Source organism: Arachis hypogaea, chromosome 4 (assembly GCF_003086295.3).
Source record: "Arachis hypogaea cultivar Tifrunner chromosome 4, arahy.Tifrunner.gnm2.J5K5, whole genome shotgun sequence".
Taxonomy (NCBI): Eukaryota; Viridiplantae; Streptophyta; class Magnoliopsida; order Fabales; family Fabaceae; genus Arachis; species Arachis hypogaea.
In genome coordinates, this window is record NC_092039.1 from 7,881,482 (window position 1) to 7,888,879 (window position 7,398).

Consider the following 7,398-nt stretch of genomic DNA (forward strand, 5'->3'; position numbering starts at 1 on the left):
CATAAGGTAAATTAGCATTTTTAGTACTTTTTACAGACTCCCACATATGTCTAATCATGAGGTAAGCAAATGAAATAGGAGATGAAGTAACAAGAGTAAATATTATGAGAGAATCAGATACTATTACCCTGTTGTGAGAACCTCTCTGTGGGGTTAAAATGTGAGTTATGATACGGTGCAGCAGTGAGTTGGTTGGTCCAAAAGCTTTGTGAGTAGGAACAGTGCCATCTAATCCAGACAAATTTGCACAAATATGAGAAAGAACTTGCTTGTATGTAATCCCAACGTGTGCATCCCATTTGTCAGTCATGTATACACTCGGTCCTTCATCCGTGTAGCCAAGTGCAGCGCCGATGGTCTTAACGTTCAGAGTGATATGCACACGCTTCACATAGGAGTGAAGACTACCATCAATCAATCACAGATTAGCATAAAATTGCCTTATCAACCCTGGATAAACCATTTTGTGAATGAGAAGCAATGGGGACCATTCGAGATTGTCAAACAGAGGATGTCAGTTGATCCCTTTGGCAGCCAAAGAATCAAGGTTCACCAAGTATGAGAGACACAGATGCCTCTTTTCCAATACCTCCTGGTGGAATTCATAGAATGCACATGTAGAGAACCTTGATGGATCATAGTGAGAATGTGGCTTGTGAAATCTGTTCTTGAATTCCAATGATTCAAGGTTTGTGGGGTTCCCTGGTCTCATGCAACACGAAACCATTGGTCTTCTGAGAACTCCTTCCGGAAGTGGCTTTCTTCGGTGGAGAAGGTGGCGGTGATGGAATCGGTGAGGTATGCGATTCTTCCTCTTGTTCAAGGATGGGTTCCTTGTTCTTTTCACTTTTCCTTCTTCCAGAGGATTTCTGGGCTATTACTTTGCACCTCATGGATTGGGGTTGCTTGGTGGGAGGTGAGGGAGAAGATGAAGAAGTGGAGTGAATATGTATGTGGGTGTGGGTTTGGGGAGTGGAAGATTTTTGAGAGAGACGAATTCTTTCACTCTTTCTCGGTGCAGTTTTCTTTTTCATTATGTGAAGAAGATGAATGGAGATGGAAGTTGAAGAGAAGGCCGAAGAGTGAAGTGAGTGAAGGGAAGTTAGAGAGCCATTAAATGCTGATTGGAGAGAGATAGTGAAAGAAGTTAATGACCATCAAGGGCGCGGTTATTAACCATGGTGGTTTCCAAAAATTTGAAAAAGTGGTTTCCTTAAATCGAGGGATTAGTTGAAAGGAAAGATTTGATTTGACACTATGCCTCTTTCAACAAGATTTGATAAGACCACAAAAAGATTGTGATTTTCAAAAAAAATGATGAACTAACAAAATAGTCATGGTGGGGTCAAAAAGATTTGGTATGGCCCACGAAAATTAAGTTCTGCGTAGCCTCCCCCTCGATCACATCCCTTCCATCATTCTTATTTTTTATCTCGTCCATTCCTACGAGACAAAACTGGGCAGAATCAGAATTTCACAAATTATCAACAGAAACAAGATCAATCATTCCCAACCTTTTTCTTAATGAATAGAATCTGTCTTCACAGAAGGGTTTTGTAAAAATGTTAGCAAGTTAGTCTTCAGATTTTACAAATTGAATATCAATAGTACCCTTTTGCACATGTTCTCTAATAAAATGATATCTGATCTCAATGTGCTTTGTTTTTGAGTGCAAAACATGATTTTTTGAAATATTTATAGCACTCATGTTATCACAAAATAATAGTATACTATTGATCTTTAATTTGTAATCTTCCAACTGCGTTTTTAACCAAATTAATTGTGAACAACATGCAGATGCAGATATGTATTCAGCTTTAGCTGTGGATAGAGCTACTGTGGCTTGTTTTTTACTTGACCACATGTTGAGTGAGCTTCCAAGGAAGCAACACATGCCGAATGTACTTCGTCTATCCACTCTATCTCCCGCATAATCTGCATCACAAAACCCTACTGCACAAAAGTCATCATATTTTGGATACCACCAGCCATAATCATTAGTTCCCTTAATATATCTAATGATGCGCTTAACAGCCGAAAGATGGGATTCCTTTGGGTGAGATTGAAATCTTGAACAAACACCCACACTTTGAATGATATCCGGTCTAGAGGAGGTAAGATACATTAGTGAACCAATCATTCCTCTATACCGTGTTTCATCTACATCTTGGCCATCATCATCCTTTTCAAATTTAGTGTTTGGATGCATTGGTGTTCCCATTGGTTTAGACTTTTCTAGGCCAAACTTTTTGATAAGTTCTTTTGCATACTTTCCTTGGTGAATAAAGGTACCACTAGGAGTTTGTTTAATTTGGAGGCCTAGAAAGAAAGTAAGCTCTCCCATTAAACTCATCTCAAACTCACTAGTCATGATTTTTCCAAACTCTTCACACAATGACTCATTGGCCAATTCAAACACAATGTCATCCACATAAACTTGAACTAGGAGAATATCATCATTAGATGCTTTAATGAATAAAGTTGTGTCTGTGGCACCCCTTTGAAATTGATTTTCTAATAGGAAGGCACTAAACCTTTCATACCAAGCTCTTGGAGCTTGTCTAAGACCATAAAGAGCTTTAGAGAGTTTGAAAACATGATTTGAAAAATCCTTATGTTCAAAACCGGGGGGGTTGAGCCACATACACTTCTCTATCAATAAAGCCATTAAGGAAAGCACATTTAACATCCATTTGAAACATTTTAAAACCCTTATGGGCAGCATAGGCAAGAAGTAACCTAATTTCTTCCATTCTAGCTACCGGAGCAAAAGATTCATCAAAATCTATACCCTCTTCTTGATCGTAACCTTGGGCCACTAATCTAGCCTTGTTACGAACAACTTGTCCATCCTCACCAAGTTTATTTTTAAACACCCACTTAGTACCCGTAACTTTCTTACCATCCGGATGAGGTACTAGTGTCCAAACCTCATTCTTGTCAAATTGAGCAAACTCCTCTTGCATGTCTTTCACCCATGATGGATCTTCAAGACCTTGTTTGACATTGTTGGGCTCCAATTGTGACAAGATTGTAAAATTGCTTGGTTCGGATTGCCTTTTGGTTGAGGATCTTGTGGTCACACCTTGAGAAGGGTCTCCAATGATAAAGTCATGAGGATAACCCCTCATAGACTTTCATTCTCTAGGCTTCCTTTGTGGTGGTGGGCTTTGATGAACTTCTGTGGGTCTCACTGTTTCAGTTTCTCTTGCTGACTCAGGAGACAAAATGGAAATGTCTCCTCCATTCTGACGAGACAAAACTGGACTGGCAGATTCTTCATTTTGAGCAGACTTGAGATTTTCTTTGCTTGTCCCAGCTTCTTCACAATCTGAATTATTATCTATCACAGTACTGAGAATTAAATTAGAATCACAAAAAGTAACATGTATGGATTCCTCTATAGTTCTATGATCTTTGAGTTAAATTCTATAGGCTTTGCTAGTAGTGGAGTATCCAACAAACATGTCCTCATATGATTTTGGATCAAATTTGCCAAGATTTTTTTTGTTATTAAGCACAAAATACTTGCATCCAAAAACATGAAAATACTTAAGATTTGGAGGGGTTCCTTTCCATAGCTCATAAGGAGTTTTCTTTAACCCTTTTTCTAATAATGGCCCTATTCAAAATATAACATGCTGTGTTTACAGCTTCAGCCCATAGAAACTTTGGAACCTCATTCTCACATAACATGGCCCTAGTCATTTCTTGAAGGCTTCTATTCCTTCTTTCAACAACCCCATTTTGTTGAAGTGTTCTAGGGCATGAAAAATTATGAGTAATTCCAAAGTCATCACAGAATTTTTCAAAGTGTTAATTTTCAAATTCTTTTCCGTGATCACTTTTCAAATAGGCTATTTTTAAATCTTTTTCATTTTGAGTTTTCTTGCAAAGGGTTGAAAAAGCATGAAAAGCATCATTTTTATGAGCAAGAAAAAGTACCCAACCGAATCTAGAGTAATCATCTACCACTATTAAACCATAGTGTTTACCTCCTAAACTTTGAGTTCTTGTTGGACCAAAAAGATCAATGTGTAACATCTCTAATGGTCTTTTGGTTGAAATTTCATCCTTTGGTTTAAAAGAGGATTTAACTTGTTTGCCTAATGGACAAGTATCACAAGTAAGATCCTTATCAAATTTGATTTTAGGAATTCCTCACCAGATTTTTCTTTACTAGCTTAGAAATTTGGTACATGCTAGCATGACCCAACTTTCTATGCCATAGCCATTTTTCAGATTCAAGTGAAGTAAAACATGTTATATTTTGTTCTTTCAAGTCTCAAGAGTTAATCCATACACATTGTTGCATCTTTTAGCTTCAAAAAGAATATCCCCAGTTTTTTTTTTACAAACAACCAAACACACAAACTTTCTAAAAATAACTTCAAATCTTAAATCACACAATTGACTTACACTAAGTAAATTATGTTTCAAACCATTTACAAGAAGAACATCATTTATACAAGATAAAAAGCTTTTACCAACTTTTCTAAGGATCTTCACCTTGCTGGCCGAGATCTTTACTTCCATTTTTGGTATGGAGGAGCCAAGATCTCTTCACAATATCTTACCACAAGTGAATGAGAATCTTAGCCACAGCATACTTTTTGTTTTTTTTCTTGCCATCATTGTGATGGTCTTGTAGCGTGCCTTTTCTTCTTTTCGGTAGCTCAAAGTAGCTTCCATGGCTGCTGTGTAATGACCGAAAGAGATGAAGAAAGTTGAGAGAGAAGAAAGAGAAAATTGAACATTAACTAATGGATTTTGATAAAGCAAATTAAATGACCACTTTCCTTTCACTGAGCAACGTGATATCCATCAAATCAATGACCAACTCTCTCTCATGTTTCCAATGCATATATTAACTTCACTTTAATGAATTTTAAATTCCATCACTTGGTGAAAGTTGAGATCCTTTAGAAGGCATAAGGTAAATAGCAACATTTGCTTTCCTGATGAATTATTTTCAGATCATGCATTGGGGCATATAGCAAAACATGATTAACTTGGGCTTGTAACAATAATGAATCAATTTGGCCCAAGATAACAACTTGTTTTAGCCAAATCAATTTGGACATTTTGTTTCAAGGCTGAGCTACAATTAACACATTTGGGCTTGTCAATTTTCTTTCATTTCGGCCCAAATCAATTCAGCCATAGTGATAAAAATTTATATCACTGCTGAATATGTTTTATTAAGTTGGGCTAGCCAATATTTTTCGGCCCAAGCAGAACCTGCATTGCAAAAATTAATTTAATCAACCTATATGAATTAATATTTTTGCAGTTAATTACATTAATAATGTTTAATCATCACAAATATTAATTTTAGAGTTTTTCAAACTCATCACCCTTAATACCAGCGAATTTCGTTACTACAAAATCATCTTACTAAATGCATGGAACAATGTTATCTTTATGAATAATGCTCAGAATATGATTATCTTACGATTATAATATTTCATCAAATTGACGTCAAGTATTACTTATAAACTAATCAAAAATACTTTGTACAATAAAATCAATTATGGTATATTTGTGTATAAATATGTATTTTATATTTCAATAATTCAATATATATTTTATACTAGTGGCTAATTTTATTTGTTGATTTTGGTATAAACATAACAAAACTTTTAACTAATATAGTCAGTTATTTATTTCATATTCTCTTTATTAGTAGCTTTACGATTGAAACCACAGAAGAGACAACACTTCAGTTTTGTGAAATATATGCATCGTCACCCCATTTTGTTTGTGGGGCCTTCACTCTCGGTCTCAATATGGCAACTCATAACAATTAGTCGTAGTGTGACAAAAACAAAAATAAAAAAGAATTGTTTTTTTTTTTTTTTTGTTGTGGTATTCATTTTTGGCTCCAGTTGAATGAAGTGGTTATGTTATTGCTACCATATTAATGGACTTAGGTCAACCCAAAACAATTCTAGAGTGACAGCAAATGCGATGGATTAGGACCATATATTTTTGGAACTATAATAGACAATCTCTAATACTTTGGACAAAACAATTTTAAAACAAAGTCAATATCTTATACTAAGCCCAAGAAATTAAACAGCAAAAGACATTCTCTAATACCAAAGAAAAATAAAATTTTTTGTGTTTTTTTTTAATATAAGAAAATGAAATTCTGGTCACAAGATGGGTGGGGGTTAAGAATTAAGATGATTTCATTTCGATTTTTCATTCAAGATTTTGCTCTGTTCCCTAACTCAATCAAATTTTGACACCTCTTTGGTTCCTCAAATTAAACCAAAGAATTGAACCCTAAATCCAGCTATTATTGTTAATTTTTCTTTATTTAGTAGACATATATATTGATTACTTTTAGAGTTTTAGTACCATGCTGAGATTTATACGTTTCCTAATAAACTATTTATATTTATATTTATATTTATATCCTACGGGAAATATACTAGTTCTCTGAATATCAACAGCTATATAAGAAAATAATATTAACAGAGCTAAAATTTTGTTTAGTTTTATTTTGTCTTTAGAGAGAATAGGAGACCAAACTCAACATTAATTATCATCAATTTTCAACCTAGAAAAAAAGTAGTGATCTCCCTAAAAACAAACAAAATGTGTGACAAAGCAACCGTGTTTCAAGATAAACAATTTCTAAAATAAATTACATACTCTTTCATCAACAGTTTTTCAAGGGTCCTTGGTCAAATAACCAAAATTTCAAACTTTGTTCATAGCAATCTGGAATGCTTTGTTTTTCCCATAATAATTCAACGAAAGTTACATGGGCTCTTACGTTTGAATAGCCCAAATATTAATTCATTCATGGTTGTTAGTTGTTAGTTGTTTATATAATTTCATTGCCATAAAGAAACAAAACTCCAACCAACTTGGACAGGTAATGCTTACTGGCCCGTTTAAATAAGTGATAGGAATTTAAATTCTGTCTTTTGTATGTAATAATCTATTAATCAGTAACAAATTTTTTAATAGAGTCCTAATCCGCAATAAATTAATTTTTTATTTATCGGACTGAAACTATAGTGAGCAACTAACAAAAACAAAAAAACAAAACTACTCCCAAATCAAAATGCTTCTAGCAACTCTGCCCACGAATTTCCGATTTCATGAAAAGAAAAAGTATACATGCAAATTCATTTTTAGTGTCATCATATCATTAATTTGTTAATAATTCACCGACCTAAGTCAAAGTCTTCTAGGGTTAGCCATATATTATTTATTTTCCCATACTTGTATATATTTTCTTTGCTTAGATTTGTAACCAAATGACGCAAGGTATATCCCCTTCAATCAAGGGCAATTCCACATTCAAATGTCACACTTCATTTAGGGGAAGAAGCAAACAATAGCAACAAGACGCATAAGTAAATTTACCATGAATAATAA